The sequence below is a fragment of the Solanum pennellii genome, chromosome 7 (assembly GCF_001406875.1).
Source record: "Solanum pennellii chromosome 7, SPENNV200".
Lineage (NCBI taxonomy): Eukaryota > Viridiplantae > Streptophyta > Magnoliopsida > Solanales > Solanaceae > Solanum > Solanum pennellii.
Genome location: NC_028643.1, coordinates 25,341,577 through 25,359,309, shown reverse-complemented (window position 1 = coordinate 25,359,309; position 17,733 = coordinate 25,341,577).

Sequence of the window (17,733 nt, the reverse complement as noted above, 5' to 3'; positions counted from 1 at the left end):
GAAATTGGGAGAAAAGGCCGAAACTGATGATGCATTCCTAGATGAACATGTATTGGCTGTTTCTCAAAATTTGATCCCATGGTTCTCCGACTTTGCCAACTATCTGAGATGTGATGTGGTTTTGTCAAATTTTATCTTCACCAAAGGAAAAAGCTCATGCATGATGTGAAATTTTTTAGGAAAAGTCGTACTAATACCAGAGTTGTGCTTATGGATTATTCGTCGTTGTGTACATGAGGTAGAGATGTTGAGTGTTCTGGAGGCGTTTCACTCCTCGTCTGTTGGTGGCACCATAGTGGTACACACACTACGCATAAGATCTTACAGTGTGGGTATTATTAGCCAACCATTCACCATGATGTTCACGATTTTCCCAAAATCATGTGATCGATGCAAATAGAAAGAGGAATTTCAAAGCAGCACGAGCTTCCCTTGAATCCCGTCCTGATGATTGAGCTATTGTATGTATAGGTCATTGACTTCATGGGCCCATTTGTGAGTTCTTATGGGATTATATATATTTGTGGTGGTTGACTAGTTCTTGAAATGGGTGGAAGCAATTGTGCTGCCCAATAATGAAAAAAAGAGTGACACTGTATTCCATAAGACAAATATGTTCTCCATATTTTGTACACCTAGGGCAATTATTAGTTATGGCGGCTCGAACTTTTGTAATAAACTGTTCAAAGGGTTGCTAGAGATTTATGGTGTTCGTTACAATATGACTACACCATACAGTCTATAGATGACCGGGCCACTACAGGTGTCCAATAGGGAGATCAAATAGATTTTGGCGAAAATGATGAATACCCATAGAACATATTTGTTAAGGAGGTTAGATGATTCTCTTTGGGCCGACCACACTGCATATAAGACTCCCATATGTAAGTTTCCATACAAACTTGTATATGGAAGGCTTGTCAATTACTAGTCGAGCTAGAGCACAATGCAATGTGGGCAATAAAGAAACTGAAGTTGGATTGGACCGGAGCATCAGAAAAGAGAGTCAATGAGTTGAATGAGCATGATGAGTTTCTCCTAAAATCGTATGAAAGGTTAGTAATCTACAAAGAGAAGATGAAAAAGTATCACGACCAAAGAATTGAAAAGTGAAATTTTGGGTTTGTTATTTGGTACTTCTATTCAACTCCAAGTTGCGCTTATTTCCGGGAAAACTCATGTCTAAGTGGAATGGGCCATTCCTCATTATCAAAGTGTTCCCACATGGAGCGGTTGAGGTGGAAAACAAGGAAGGCGCTAAGTTCACAGTCAATGGACAAAGAATGGAGATCTATCTAGGGCAACCAGAGAGTGTGCATGAAGTGATTGAGTCATATTCTTCAAGAAGTCCGATTAATCAACGGGCATGTGTCGTGCCACGACATTAAATCAAGTGCTTGTTTGGAGACAACATAAGGTGTAATTTGTAGCCAACTATAGGTTTTGTTTTCCATGTATAATTAGTCATTGTCTTGTTTAGTTATTGTCATTATTTCTTTATTTTTTGTTTGCTAGTGTTTGCTAAATATTAATATAGAGTCCATGTTTAAAAAGTGTCCATAAAAACACAGAATGAATGGCCTAATTGGTGCTACATGTGCAGGAAGCAAAATTACAAATCTGCAGAAAATGGTTTGGTGCAGAGGTCTACGGACCCCATGGACGGCCATCGTTCAATCGACGGACCATTGGTGGTGTCCGTAGACCCCTGGTGTGTTTTAAATTTTCTCTAAGTCTAAAGTGATCGACGGTCCCAATCGACGGGACGCTAATCGATCCATGATCCTTCAACGGGGTATCATAGATCCATGAGTGCTAGTGACCCGACCCAACCCGCCTTGTAATATTAGAAGACACCCTTTCAAATTCTTTCCCTCTTTCCATTTGTTTTAAAATTACCCTCCTTAACCATTTCATCCTAAAGTTTCTTTCCTATTTAACACCCATATTAAACTCTCCGAATCCTAAAATCATTCATTCCATCATCTTACTAACTTCCAAACTCTATCTCTCCCCCAAATTGTCATTTCATCTACTCAACAAAAGGTTGGTGATTGGTCTCGGAAATGTAGGCTACTTCATCAAGTCTCACACCCACAACACTCCACACTACTACAAAATGTATTTAGTTTTCCATTAACTTTCAATTCTCGTTCATAGATATATATAGGAATATGGGAGTGTATGTTGACCTTAGGGCAGAATTAAATGAATTTGCATGCTAATAGTTGTGTAGTTACACTCCATGGAATGATATACTGTGGTTGGGTAGCAAATTCGTCTGTCTCAATTGTGGTGTGTCTCGTGTGTTTGAATGTTCTGGCCTAGGGTTCCATGTTTTACTTAATTGGGTTTATAATTGCACGAAACAGGAACCATAGGGATGACGAACTATTGTTTGGTTTGTTGAAATACATGTTGAAACTTGATTGTGTAAAAAGGAGTCACAGAAATCACAAAATTTTGAACTTGAAAAAAGACCTTAATTCTTTCCCAAGACAACACTACCAGAGCCCGTGTACGAACAGTCGATTAATCAATGAACCATCAATGCGGTTCCTTGATTGAAACGCCCAGAAAAATGCTTATGTCTAAACTGGATGGAAGTGTTCTATGGTCCGTTGACTGATCGACTGACCGTTGTGCACGTCCTTAGTTTTCATTACAGAATTTGATTTTACCCCATTCTGAAATAAATCTAAGTGTGAGACGATCGAAGTGGACTACGGTCCGTTAATTCATCGATGGGCCATTCTACACGTCCGTCGTCTCCATTAGAGAAGTTTGTTTTCTAACCATCCCTTAATAATTCTCTATTTTAGATGACTAAAAGGGTGTCTAGACCGTTGATTAATCGACAACCTATCGATCTGACTCTGTTATGAATGATATATGTTTTTGTGTCTTTTCATTTGCAACCGTGTTGTTATGCTGCTATAGTACTAATAACTACTTCACAGGTATTGATGACTCCCAAGAAGGACATTGTCTATAGCAAGTGGGGAAAATCAAAATTAGTCACTCCATCTTTTTGGTTGATCAATGAAGACACTAATAATGAGCGAGACTCAGCCTATGTGTCTCTGGGTTCTACAACACTGACACCATCAACACGAGTCACTAGGGGAACCCCCCGAAAGGTGACTTTTGATGTAGTTACTACCTCCATGTTTGTTGAGGAGCGCACACTGATAGGTTCACCTACTTGGGCTATTTCTGCTTCATAAGGGAGCTAAGCATCTGGCTTCGAGGATGCAATAGTGTTAGAATCGGACCAGTCTTAGGGGTCCAAGGAGGCCACTACTTTCAGATACGACTCTGAGGGAGCCACCACATTTGTAGATGTAGATCACCAAGCCTCGTCTGATAAGGCTACTATTTCAGAGTCTGCACCGACACCCCCAAGGGATTACCCTACTCTAGTTGCTGATGAACCAAACATGTGCGTAGAGGGACAGTGGTAGGTGTATCGGGATGCAAAGATGGTGAATAAGAAGGGGGTGATGACCAGGTTGGTGACTGAGGAGCTTTGAGTCCCCACACGAAGTTTTACCACATACAGTCCCCGAGGTGCATAGACTATTTGATCTCCACAAGAGTGGATAATTGGCATAGGACTTGGGCACATATAGTGAGGATATCTGTCACTTCCGCGGAGCACCCCGAATAAGCAACATGGCATACTTTACCTCTCAAAAGTCTTGTACAAGCGTATAGTTATCATTCATCGCATTGACATACAACATTTAGCAGAAAATTTAAAACTTTTCATAGAACATCATATGCTAGAAACTTTAATTTATATATATATAAAACATAGTCATAATACATTTTTAGACCCCAAGTCTCTTTGCCATCTTAGACTCAACAACATCAGAATACATTACAGGGACACGACCCTTAAAACGTAATCATAAGTACAATATTTAGACTCTTTATAGTAAAGACTTAAGTAGGAGATACTTGAACTTAAAAATCCCTTTCATTGAGCTTGGTATCATCTATCAAACTATTCACCATTCAATACATCCTTTAATCATCCATAACCTACACTGTGTAAAAATTAGACAAGAATGGGATTAGTACCGGAATGCACTAAGTAAGAAAACCATGCAAAAACATGCATTTAAAAGGGACATTTTCATTTTCTTTAAATCATACTTCATGAATTTTTGAGTAAATATTTATAGAACCTTTAAACAATAGAATTTATATCATTCTAATACTTCATATAAAAATATTCAAAGGCCAAACATCACATAAGATCACATTTAAAATTTATTGTATTTTTAAAGTACATTACAGTAAGCTCGTTTTCCCTCAACAGTGAACCATCTTCTCTTTTGTTCATTAACTTCCCAAGTAACCCTTTAGTGATACTTGGTGCAATGCATCACCCTAAGGTCACAAAGAAAGCATACATACAACCTAAATTACCCAACACATATCATTATATAAGTATAGCACATCATTGACACATTTAAGACAAGACTTATAGGCTTTACAATAAGCTACTTCAAGTCACACCTATATTTACTTCTTTGCATATACATCATTATTAAATCTTGTTCATTATCACAATCATAGTTGACTCGTGCAATGCGCATGTGAAGCCCCATAACCCACACAAGTTTAGTAAACCATTCATGAGACCACAAACCTTAACATCAAATTCATGAATAAACAAGTAAGTGAAGACACCTTTATTCATGCCAATACAAGACCTTCATCATATACTCATTTAGACCAACATAGTGCATAAAGGATAGAACCACATCATATAGATTCATAACATGCACATCTTCATAACAAGTAGACCAATACTACAACTTCATGCATATGGACATAAACATAATCATACATATTAGGTCACCTTCCTACGACACTAGATAAGTTCATTACTTCCACCTATCCTAAGTAACTTACCTTAATTCCTCCTAGTCAGGATCCCATTCATTTACTTCCATTTTTTATTTAACTTTAGGGAAATTATAGCCTTAACCGACACAAAGACCATGGGTGCAAAACATGGAATTATGTGTTGTAGAGCCTTAAACCAATGGAAGGTGTTCTTACCTAGACAAGGTATAACATTAACACATGCTAGCATACTAACTGATATAATATTGTTGGATCCTATGTGGCAAGCATATTTATGGAACTTGGAGGTACATGTGAAAACCCTCTTTATGCACAGATAAGGCATTGTAGTTATTCACTTATGGAAAAATCACCCTAACACCCTTTTGGGTCATGAGGCCATCCACCCCATGAGGTTTATGGTGACCTAGCTTCCTACCATAGGAAGGGACACACACTCATATTCATGTTCACTCGGTGCTAAACTAAGTTCCCTTTATTTAAAAAGTCTTTATTATCATTTATTTATAAAACATAGGCTTAGGAGAGTCATCCCCTCATATTCTTAGCTCATAGGTCATTGATGAAAGTTCATCAACCTAAATCATGTGAGAAGATCCTTTCACATGGACAGAGCATAGGTATTAGCACTATCTAGTTTAGGATACACTTGAGCACACCTTTCAAGGCTCCTTTATTTACTAGATCATCATGAATGTGTGTGTGTATACATATATGTGAGCAAACCTTTAACATAACACCTTATGTCACACATAATTCTAAATTCATATGCATACATATAGAAACCAAAACTAGAATTATCCTATCAAGGTACACATGTGCAATGCATAGGCAATGTCCCATACCCTTACCCATACTAGTACACCTATCAAGTTATCCTATCTAAGAAATTACATGCCATACTTTTATAATGCATAGTAGTAGACACACTGAATATGACAACTACCTTTCATTTAGACACCATTACCTATACTACTTGTAACATGCATGTAAAGTTAGTGTGTGTGTACATTGGTCAACAATATCACATAATGTCTATCAAAAACACATTGAGGCAGCCACTCTCTTAGACCATAATACTTTTTAAAGCATAGACCATACAACTTAGAATAGCATAAGAGACAAGTCAACTTCATATTACACTTAAGACTCCTAACTTTTTCTATTAACACATTCACATAGGGGTACATATGTAAGGGATTATTAACCATTTTAACTCATCAATGGCAGCACCTATACTTTACCACTAACATGGATATACACATGCTTATATAATAGCCATACAACCTTGATCACAACTAGAAAAGAAAAGTAGGCATAAACTTCACATAGTGTAATCAGCATATTCATATATTCATCGATTTGACTTCAAGGACATGGTCAACACATATATAATGACAATAAAGTAATCACCTCCACCATAAGTGGACCATACCACACAATGCCATACAAGGATTCATCAACATTACATTAATATGGAAAAGTAGAGAAGTCGAAGAGTAGGTCAATTCTCACCAATCCTTTAGCCTTTGGTCATTATTGACCATTACGACTCTTTCATCAATACTACAAGGCCATGCTACAAACTAGTATTACATATCATTAACATGATAGAATGTAGAAGGACATAGACCATCAACAAATTTCACTTACATGGATTATAGATTATATTTCATAAATAATATCAATCAAAGGCAGTAGCTAATCATACTCTTAGTCAAACGAAATTATGCTTAAAGCACTTCAAGATCAAGCTTCCAACATAGGCATTAGGCTTATCATTCACTTGAGTATAGAGGAATTAGCCAATACTATTGATTCTCTATGTCCTGGATCATCAATCATATTTAAACAATAATTGACATGTTAGGAAGTATCTAATTAGATCATTACTCAAATAAATCATGCTTCACATAATCTAAAAATATGGATTACATTACATACATAGCATTATCAATCTATAGATTAGAAGAACTTCATGCAAATCAGTTTTTACTTTGATCATACGAGTTTCCTATCCATGATTCAATCATTATCTAACCTAAAACAGTGGCTACAAGAAACTTAATGTAATCCAAGGTCTTACAACAATCGACATAAAGCCAACATTACAATGAATACATAGATCATATACTAGTCATGTTGAATTCTTCATACATTGATCCTCATGGATCCTTCATCCTTACTACAAAATCAATTAATGTAAATTACAGTATATGTAGACGATTCAACATATGAAAATCATAATTCAATCATTAACAAGCAATGATCGAAAAGCCCATGCAAAGGCTAAATCGATTTAAGGAAGAAACATGGGTTCATCATGGAATTGGAGTAAAATGACGTTCAAACCAATACATTAACATAAATTCATCATAATTTAACCATTAAAAAAGTTTTGAGAAGGAACCCATGGCTAGATTGAAAGATTGGTCATAAAATCTTCTTTGAAAACGCTGAGATGAACTCTCCAAGTGCAAGGTTACTTAGAGAAGAAGGATCACCATACCTTTGTCTAGTTTAAAACATCTAAAAATTAATGTTTTATCCATGATAATCCAAGATACAAGATGTTCTTGAGCATCATCAACAATGGAGGTTTCTATGGAAATGATTTTTGGAGGAAAAGGTTCAATTTTGTGGGAGAGGATTTTTATTTGGTTGATCACGTGTTTGATACTTTATATACACCAAAAAGTAGATAAATAAACCTATTAGATTCCGTTTAGTATGTGGGCGGATTTTCCCATTCGCCCCTTAAATAAAACAGACGCAATACAGTAGCTACAAGCCACCATCAATGGACCCAATCGACTGGTCATTGGTTAATCGACTAGACGTCATTTGGCTTCCGTCAATTGGTCCTTAGAAAATTTTTTGATTTATACCTGCCCAAACTAAGTTTACATCAACTATAACTCAAGAAAGGGTCGTTAGTTGACCAACTGGACGTCGTTTGGTCCATCTATTGACACTGCCAAGGCAGTGTCTCGACCAGCCTTTGGTCCTTTTTGTGGGTACTTTTTCGGGGCCCTTCAGAAGTTGTACCAGGACATTTCCAATGTAAACACAACCCTTAACAAGTAGTAGTCCTTTTTTAGGGGACTTTTTATGGGCCCTTTAGAAGTCGTACCTGGACATTTCCAATGTAAACACAACCCTTAACAAGTTTTAGACGTTCTAAATGAGTTTCACTCAAAACCAATACTCGAAACTCGTCCAAACAGGCTAGGCCCCATCAAAACACACGTTGACCATCTTAAGGGCTATCTTTCGAACGCCTTGGACGTTCTTGGTCGTTTGACCTCCAAAATTATTGAAACTCCATATACCATCTTTAAAAATAATTATAACTTATTTTAATACTTAATAAGCTCATATAATACAATATTTAAACTCGCAGACACATGAGATACATAGGTGACTTGTCGTCAAACATTTTGGATGTCCCTTGACGTTCGACTTCCAAATCACTTCAAACTTTACACACTGCATATAAACCATATTATAAGTCATTTTAAGACCTTTTAACTCTAAGGAAAGAAGGTTAGGATCTAGACACTCTAACTCATTTTGGAGTCAATATCCCCCACTTGGGAACATTCATCCTCTAATGACACTTAGGGCCCTTTAATCACAACAAGGACTTCTATTCATCATAGAGCAGTTCATAACATTTATAATATCATCAAATAATTTTAGCACTCAATGCACACAAGCAATAAAAACCATTACTCACTCACTATTTAATGCATCAACCACATAGGCTCTTATTATGTTCATAGGAGGAACATCCTTTTTGTATACATAACAATGTCATTACACCTCAATTCGTCAAGATCTCGTCTTGCAACTATTATTTAAGTCACACTAAGGCTGATTTCAATAAGACAGGATGAAGCAATTAGGCACTCATACTTCAATGCACATAGTCTTTAGTTAATTGAATCAATAAAGATCTTCATTAGCTAGACCTTGTGTCATGATGGTTTTACTCAACTATACAATGCTTAATGATGTCCATGGAGGAATTTCCTTCTCCTTAACATACTTATATGTATAATGAGTTCACACCTTAGCAAAGTACAAGGTCAACTCCTTTTAAAATGAGAAATTCTTAACATTTAAACCAACGCATGCTCATGTTTCCTTCCTAGTGAAGTTTAAATGGCATATCACACCAAGTACATCACAACAAATAAGAAGTAATCTCACAAAATTGCAATTTCTAACATAGTACTCACCTTCACACTAAGCATCATTTGACAAGAATAACACAATTCATAGGCACACACATGAGAACTTAGCTAAACATGCTTTCAGTTTTCATAAATGAGCCTACAATTATGCATTCCAAATCATAAGTCACATAGTTTTCAAGAGACTCAACATATTTCATTTTAAAGGGACTCAAATTTTCATTATAAGGCTAAACATTTCACCTCACAAGTGACTATTACCATGCTTCTTATCTTATCTCATGAAGTCAAATGCACAACTAGCATATCAATATGTAATTTAACATGAAAAAATACAGATTTTTATCAAAATATTTCTTTCATGCACTTTGTAATCTTCACAATATCTTTAAAGTATTGTCAATCATGCAATTCATACCTTATGCCTAAACTCTATTCATGCACAATCTTACTAAAAATTCGTAAGTAAAAATAGAAGGTCAAGGTATAAAATATCCACCACCTTACTACTCCAACACAATCCCCCACATAGGGTAAACCAAAATAAGAGTAACTTAACCACAAATTAAGAGGATCTTAACTTAACAACTTTATTTTTCATCACTTAAAAGTTATTACAACTTTAAAAGGGATTACAAGTTAGTCATCACAAGAACACCATGGTATTCTAAACCTTATCATCTAGGCAATTTATCCTCAATTATCACGTTAGGTCATCTAGTTCGACCCCACAAGGTTTGTATACAATACCATAAACACCAAGGTCATACATCATTCGGGGAAACGATAATGGAGACTTAGCCTTAAGGACTCTTTCTTTCTTTCAACATTAATATAAGGTAACTTCTAGTTCAATCAAACCCACATAATCACTCTACATAGATAAGAGTACTACCCTCAATTCTAGGGAAAACATCAATTCTACAACATCAAGGGCTTACAACACAATAAGAAGTTAGAAACAATTCTACGACTCATCATGCCATAACACTCTCATTTTCATTCCAAATAAGAAGTATCCTTTTTTGCATTCATTATCATGTTCATATGTACCAATTCTGTACACATTTTGACAACATCTAATCAAACAACAATTTAGTTGATTTCGCAAAAATTTCACAGTAAATTGCCTCTTTTTACAGTGAGCATGTTTTCAAATTCCAAAAATGCAACATTTAGGCAATTGATGGGAAAAGCATGACAATATGATATCAAAAACATTACCAAGACAAACATACTACCATCACACCTATGATCAAGTCTACACAAAGGACTCCAATCCATACTAGGCAACGTATCAAGGACCCCAAAGGGAAACATTGAACACTTTTAAGCACATATTTTTAGGGTAGCATGCTTCCATAGGTAGTCACTATCTATTTCAAGTTCAAATCATATTACTAGGCTACCATCACACAAAACCATATAGTAATACATTATTCCCAAAATAAACTAATTTTTTTACCATAATAACTTCTAGCATGTTCTAACTATATCATGACATACATTTCTCAATACAACATGCAATTTCACATAAGTTTCGTATATATCCATAATTGGCATCACATCATCAAAATATGTCAAAATTCACAATTCACACATACGCAATCAACTATAAAATAAAGATAAAATTTTAAACTCACCTTTTCTCCTCAAGCATAGAGAACAATCTCATCCAAGCAATCACATCTAAAAGACCATCGGACAAGAAACATAAGGGAGAGAGAGATTATAGATGTAAGTTCTATGGCACTATATGAGAGTGACGAAGAAAGAAAACTCTATTGTCCGATAGCCTCTCATACCATTTGATGTGTGCGACTCACCACCAATGATACAAGACTCTACTAGACATGGCAATATGAGACTTCTTGGACCCTAAACCACTTTAAAAAATCTCGTGCTCTGATACCACGTTTGGCACATCCTGGGAGCACCCATTAGAAGCAACATAGCGTATTTGACCTCTCGAAGGTCTTGTACAAGTCCATAGTTATCATTCATCGCATTGACATAAAAAATCTAAAGGAAAATTTAAAACTTTTCATAGCACATCATATGGTAGAAACATTACTTCATATATATATAAAACATAAGTCATAATACATTTTTAGACCCTAAGTCTCTTTTCCATCTTAGACACAACAACATAAGAATACATTAGGGAAACGAACCTTAAAACATAATCATCAGTACAATATTTAGACATTTTAGAGTAAAGATTTAAGTAGGAGATCCTTGAACTTAAGGATCCCTTTCATTGAGGTTAGGGAATCATCTATCAAGCTCTTTACCATTCAAGACATCCTTTAAGCATCAATAACCTACACTTTGTGTAAAAAGTAGAGAAGAATGGGATTAGTACAATAATGCACTAAGTAAGGAAACCATGCGAAGTCATGCATTTAAAAGGGACATTTTCTTGAAATCATACTTCATGCATTTTTGAGTAAATCGTTATAAAAACTTTAAACAATAAAATTTATATCATTCAAATACTTCATACAAACATATTCAAAGGTCAAACATTACATAAGATCACATTTAGAATTTATAGCATTTTAAAAGTAGATTACAATAAGCTCTTTTTCCCTTAATACTGAACCAACTTTTCTTTTGTTCATTAACTTCCAAACTAACCCTTTGCTGATACTTGGTGCAATGCATCACCTTAAGGTCACAAATAAAGCATACATACAACCTACACAAGCCAACATATCATCATATATGTATAACACATCATTGACAGAGTTAAGTCAAGACTTATAGGTTTTACAGTACGCTACTTCAAGTCACACCTATATTTACTTCTTTGCATATAAATCATTATTATATCTTTTTCATGCTCCCAATCATAGTCTACTAGTGCAATGCACATGTGAAGCCCCATAACACCACACATTCTTAGTAAACCCTTCATGAGACCACAAACCTTAACATTCAATTAGTGCATAAACTAGTAAGTGAAGACAACTTTATTCATGTCAATACAAGACCTTCATCATAGAGTCATTTAGACCAACATAGTGCCTTTAAGGGTAGAACCACATCATATACATTCATACCATGCACATCTTCATAACAAGTACACCAATAATACAAAGGCATGCATATGGACATAAATATAATCATACATATTAGGTCACCTTCATAGTACTTCCTGAGGAGCTACATGTGCAATGTGTAGATGGGTTCATGACTTCCACCTATCCTAAGTAACTTACCTTAAGTATTCCTAGTTAGGATCCCATTCATTTACTTCCATTGTCCATTTTACTTTAAGTAAACTATAGCCTTAACTTACACTAAGACCATGGGTACTAAACATGGAATTTGGTGTTGTAGATCCTTAAACCAATGAAAGGTGTTCTTACCTAGCCAAAGTAGAATATTAACAGATGCTTTCATACTAAATGATATCACATTGATCGATCCTATATGGAAAGCATAGTTATCGAACTTGGAGGTACATGTGAAGACCATCTTTATCCCAAGATAAGGCATTGTAGTTATTCACTTATGGCAACATCACTCTAACACCCTTTTGGGTCATGAGGCTATCCACCCCATGAGGTTTACGGTGACCTACCTTCCTACTATAGCAAGGGACACACACTCATATTCAAGTTCACTCGGTGCTAAACTAAGTTCCCTTTATTTAAAAAGTCTTTATTATCATTTATTTACAAAACATAGGCTTAGGAGAGTCATCCCCTCATATTCTTAGCACATAGGTCATAGATGAATGTTCATCAACCTAAATCATGTGAGAAGATCCTTTCACATGGACAGAGCATAGGTATTAGCACTATCTTGTTTAGGATACACTTGAGCACACCTTTCAAGGCTCCTCTATTTACTAGATCATCATGCATGTGTGTGTGTATACATATATGTGAGCAAACCTTTCACATAACACCTTAAGTCACAAATATTCAAACATTCATATTCATACATATAGAAACCCAAACTATAACTATCTTATCAAGGTACACATGTGCAATGCATAGGCAAAGTCCCAAACCCTTGCCCATACTAGTACCTATCAAGTAATCCCAGCTGAGGCACATATCATAATTTCATAAACACCATCTTAACATGCACAGTAGTAGACACTAGTGAATATGAGAACTACCTTTCATTTAGACACCATGACCTATACTACTCGTAGCATGCATGTAAAGTAAGTGTGTGTGTACATTGGTCAACATGATCACATAATGGCTATCAACAACACATTGAGGCATCCACCCTCTTAGACCATAATACTCTTTCAAGCATAGACCATAAAACACAAAATAGCATAGTGGAAAAAGTCAACTTCATATTACACTTAAGACTCCTAACTTGTGCTATCCATGCATTCACATAGCGGTACATAGGTAAGGGATTATTAACCATTTTAACTCAAAAATGGCAGAACCTATACTTCACCCTAACATGGATATACACATGCTTATACAATAGTCGTACAACCTAAATCACAACTAGAATAAAAAAGTAGGTATAAACTTCACATAGTGTAATCATGATAACCACATATTCATATATTCATCAATTTGCCTTCAAGGATATGGTCAACACACATATAATGAAAATAATAACGCCGCCACCATAAGTGGACCATACCACCCAATTCCATACAAGGCTTCATCAACATTACATTAATATAGAAAAGTATAAAAGAAGAAAAGTACGACAATTCTTACCAATCCTTTAGCCTTAGGTCATTATTGACCATTAATACTCTTTCATAAATAATTCAAGTACAATACAGTAGCTAAAACATAATAATCATGTACGACGTCATGCATAAGCTACTACAAGGCCATGTAACAAACTAGTATTACATATCATTAACATGCTAGAATGTAGAAGGACATAGACCATCAACCAATTTCACTTACATGGACTATAGATTATATTTTATCAATAATATAAATCAAAGTCAGTAGCTAATCATACACTTAGTCAAAAGAAATCACGCTTAAAGCACTTCAACATCAAGCTTCCAACATAGACATTAGGCTTATTAATTCGCTAGTGTATAGAGGAATTAGCCAATACTATTGATTCTCTAAGGACTTGATCATAACTCATATTATAAAAATAATTTACATGTTAGGAAGTAGCAAATTCGATCATTACTCAAAGAAATCATGCTTCACATAATCTAAAAATAGGGATCACATAACATACATAGTATTATCAATCGATAGAGTAGAAGAACTACATCAATTAATGCTAATCATTATTTACTTTGATCATACGAGATTCCTATCGAAATTTCAATCATTATGTAACCTAAAACAATGTCTACAAGAAACTTAACGTAATCCAAGGTCTTACAACAATCAACATAAAGCCAATCTTACAGTTAACACATAGATCATATACTAGTCATGTTGAATTCTTCTTACATTGATCCTCATGGATCCTTCATCATCAATTCAAAATCAATCAACGTAAATTATAGTAGATGTATACAATTCAATGTATGAAAATTACAATTCAACCATTAACAAGCCATGATCACAAAGCCCATGCAAGGGCTAAATCCATTTAAGGAAAGAGTGTGGGTTCATCATGCAATTGGAGTAAAATCACGTTAAAACAAATACATTAACATCAATTAATCATTATTTAACAATTAAGAACATTTTTAGAAGGAAACCATGGCTATATTGAAAGATTTAAAGATTGATCATAAAATCTTCTTTGAAAACGTTAAGAAGAACTCTCCAAGTGAAAGGTTACATAGAGATGAAGGATCACCATACCTTTGTCTAGTTTAAAATATCTATAAATTTATGATTAATCCATGATATTCCAAGCTCCAAGCTTTTCATGAGCTTCACAAATAATGGAGGTTTCTAGGCAGACGATTTTTGGAGGAAAAGGTTCATTTTGGTTGAAGAGGATTCTGAATTGGTTGATCACGTGTTTAATCCTTAATATACACCTAAAAGTAGCTAAATAAACCTACTAGAGTGAGGTTAGGACATGGGGTGAATTTCTCATTCATCCTTAAATAAAACAAACGCAATACAGTAGCTACAGGCTACCATCGACAGACCCAATCGACTGGCCGTTGATCAATCGACTGGCCGTGCTTTGGCTTCCATTGATTGGTCCTTAACAAAAATTTGGGTTTATACATGTCTAAAATAAGGTCCATCGATGATACCTCACCACCGGACCGTTGGTTGACCAACTGGACATCGTTTGGTCCGTCGATTGACACTGCCAAGGCAGTGTCTCGACTTGCCTTGGGTCCTTCTTGTAGGGACTTTTATGGGACCCTTTATAATTCGTAACCGGAAGTTTCAAACGTTATACAACCATTAACAAGTATCAGACTTAACACATGACTTTCACCAAAAACCAATACTCACAACTCGTCCAAACAGGCTAGGCTCCATCAAGACACATGTTGAGCGTCTTAAGGGCTATCTTTCGAACGCCTTGGACGTTCTTGGTCCTTTGACCTCTATTCTTCTCAAAACTCCATATACCATCTATAAACAGCATTGTAACTAATTTTAAGACTTCATAATCTCATATCATACGGTAAATAAATACGCATGGACACATGAGAAACATAGGTGACTAGTCGTCCAACGTTTTGGTCGTTCCTTGACGTTCGACTTCCAAATCACTTCCAACTTTACAGACGTCCTATAAACCATATTATATGTAATTTTAGGACATTAAAATCTTAATAAAAATAGGTTAGGATCTAGAAACCCTAACGCATTTTGGGTTTTTACAATATCGTGCGGGAGTTCTATGCCTCCTATGCTGCCACACTTCGAGGGCCCATCGATAGATGGGCAACATCTGGAAAACAAGCCCCTCTCATTTCTATACTTGTCGGGGGATATCAAGTCGACATATCATATGTCACCATACGCTGAATCCTATATTCCCCCACCACCAGCTCAAAGTGGAATCGTACTACTTAAGAGTTTGATAACAGGTGGAAATTGTGTAGAGTGGTGTGTTTTAGAGGAGTGCATAGAAGAGTGGCAGTTAAGAAATGGTTCGCCCAATGCATAGCGACATATGGTGAAAGAGATGACTGGGTGATAACCCCTTGAGTTAGCATTAGAGATTCCACTCTAACTTCTATGGCCATAGTTTTAGGCTTCTGGTTCGAAACAGTGTCATAGACTCATGCTGATAACTTTCTCACTTGAGATAGGCGATAGTAGTGGCAGCGATGGTGGCTGGGATAAAAATTGTCTTCACCAAATTTATGTTGGTATTGATACATGAGAGGGCATTTAAGATATCCACCACTTTCCCATTTCCATGCTTAATCTTTCAGTTGTGTAAGGATGCGGGAGTGCCAATTTGGCACTGGGATACACTCCGTCACCCAGCTGGGAAAGTGGATATAAGTCTCATAATCGATGAGGAAATTGTAGCGGCACCATGCAGAGGGCACAAGATTGAGATTCCTCTAATCAGTAAGAACTTGGCACACACGGAGGAGCTAGCCCAAAGGGATGACCCTGTCGTACTAGAGTATGTAGATCTCACTCTGTCCTCCACTTCACATGCAGCTAGTAGGGCCCCCAGCTCGTCTAGATCTATGCCACAATATGGAGCATTGGTCCCTCTATCTCGAGTCCAGAAATTAGAGGCACAAATGTCCGCTATGCTCCACCATATTCAGCCTTCGATGCAGAAAGTCATTGCTGAGGAAGCGGACCGTATAGAGAAGCGAGTGGCAAAGAAGGTTGAGAATCAAATTCATGCTGTTAACAAATGCCTTTAGTCTTTTGAGTTGTGTGTTCTAGCACGACCAGTCCCTGCCACTGACTTCACTACTATTTTTTTTAAGCTTGCCCGCCTTCAAGCTGATGCTTATTTCATTCTGGAGATGTGGGGGACTGAGGCGGAGAGTGCTCCCACTGAGCTTCAAAAGGACATAGTTCTAGAGGCCTTGTTCGGGGTCTCTGCTAAGCCACTGTCCAAGCACAGAGGTCGTAGGAAGAGGCACTATTCCACCCGCACCATAGAGGTTGAGGATGAGGCCTGTGCAAGAATTACAGAGTTGATGCAGCTAAAGCAGGCTAGGAGGGCGTGTTTAGCACAGGAGGAGGTACGATAGAGGAGGGCATTAGAGATGGATGCTAGGGCATCTGGTTCTAGGGATGAGAACATTACTGATGGTGCAGTTCTTAGAGATTAGCTGTAGTGGCCCAGCTGATGATCCTGTGGGCTTTGGGAAATCGAACCCACCCGCTTGTTGATAGTTCTTCAGCGCTATGCGCCATAGGTTTGCTTCACCTACCACCGTGTTTATTGATTTATTTATTTCATTGGGGAAAATTGCAAATTTTTTTCTCGGGAGTTGGGTAAATGGAAAATGAGTTGTAGGGTGAAGTGTATGTATCCCAACTCACAATCCTCTATTGGGGTTTTCTTGCCTTTATTCTTTGTTCCAAAAACACTGCTTAATTTTCTGTTAAACCGGCATGTCTTAGGTAGTACAAGAATATAATTATGAAAAACAAAGCATGATGGCTTATAAAAATAATTCCCCATCCATTGTTGTGTTTGCATGAATAGGCTAAGATAAGTTGAATGTGTTGGCTCTAAACATGACATAAAAAGGAACCCACTACATTACCTTAAACTAGAA